The 1,323-nt window shown below is 35.6% G+C and overlaps 1 non-coding gene across 1 annotated transcript; it reads left to right on the top strand.

Moving 5' to 3' along the window:
- The first annotated feature begins 822 nt into the window (after positions 1–822).
- Positions 823–985, top strand: LOC121854552. The gene has a single exon (XR_006086578.1). It is a non-coding gene; the product is annotated as a U1 spliceosomal RNA (small nuclear RNA).
- Positions 986–1,323: the final 338 nt, after the last annotated feature.

The following is a 1,323-nucleotide window of genomic DNA, read 5'->3' as shown; positions in this document are numbered from 1 at the left end:
CCTCACTAGATAGCAAGTTCCTCATAATTGATATTATAAGTAATACCCCAAACGACTTAATCGTGAGAGGGAGAAACTTAAGGTCAATTTGAGATAGAAGAAAACTTGGCTTACCTCTATACTTTTGTATGTATATTATGTATGCTGGATTATGTACTATGTATGTATATTATGTATGTGCTCCATTTATATTTATTCAGCCTAGCTAGCAGCGTGTGGCAATGTTATTACCATATCCCACACGCTTAATTAATGTGCCTGGCGACGTATGGAAGCTGCTAATGTATCACTTGCCATACGTCGTCTATGGTAGTTGACCAGGACCTTAGCTAGGGAGCAGTGCTATCCACCTCTGTGTACATACTCTTATCCAGTAAACCGAACCTACAAAACTATACAGGTGTTTGTGTTCTCTCCTGTATATAGAACTTATTACCCAGAATACCTAACAACTTTAACAAACTTATCCTGGCAAATCAATCTAAAGATGGTGGTTGAGATACTATTAATTACTTTATTTTGGATCTAATTTGAAATCATCTTGATTTAGACACAAGAAAAACGCGAAAATAAATATCAATAGTTAACATTTTCTAGCCCAGTATGTTTGTAAATGAATAAAGTTTATAAAGCCAAACTTGTTTATTTCTATCACATGCTCTTATTTTTAATTTGGAAATTTTTATTTTAGCATACTACGAATTATAGAAAGAGTAATCATTTTATTTGTTTGTAAAATGAGGTAAATAACATAAAAAAGAAGGTTCAGCGCATTGATGGTCAGTCAAGTAAGGTTAGGGTTCAGGATGATGATGTTCGTGCATACTTACCTGGCACAGGAGATACCGTGATCACGAAGGCGGTTTTCCCAGGGCGAGGCTCACCATTGCACTCCGGTGATGCTGACCCTTGCGATTAACCCAAATGTGGTTAACTCGAGTGCGCAATTTTTGTTAGTGGGGGACTGCGTTCGCGCTATCCCCCTTACACAATTCATAAGGGATTACATAAGAAATATAAGGTACAACGGCGTATTTTTACAGCTTAACAAGGTCTCTGTTAATAAATAGTACTTGATTTATGCTTAAGGTCAGCAAAGAATATTTTTTCTACGCTACTTTTATATGATTTATATTTTGACAATTACGTGTGAATGAAAGATTTTCAAACTCTCTAATTGATGCCTAGTAACTCATAATATTGAAAGAAGTTGGGTTTTTTTTAATAGTCTGTATCACACTCAACAGTCACTCACTGTCACAGCAATGAAAGAAATCTATCATGATCTTGTTTACCAACACCTGATACACTGTCACACAGTAT

This window comes from Homarus americanus, unplaced genomic scaffold (genome assembly GCF_018991925.1).
Source record: "Homarus americanus isolate GMGI-L3 unplaced genomic scaffold, GMGI_Hamer_2.0 scaffold30532, whole genome shotgun sequence".
NCBI lineage: Eukaryota > Metazoa > Arthropoda > Malacostraca > Decapoda > Nephropidae > Homarus > Homarus americanus.
This window is presented reverse-complemented; position numbering and strand designations above follow the sequence as displayed.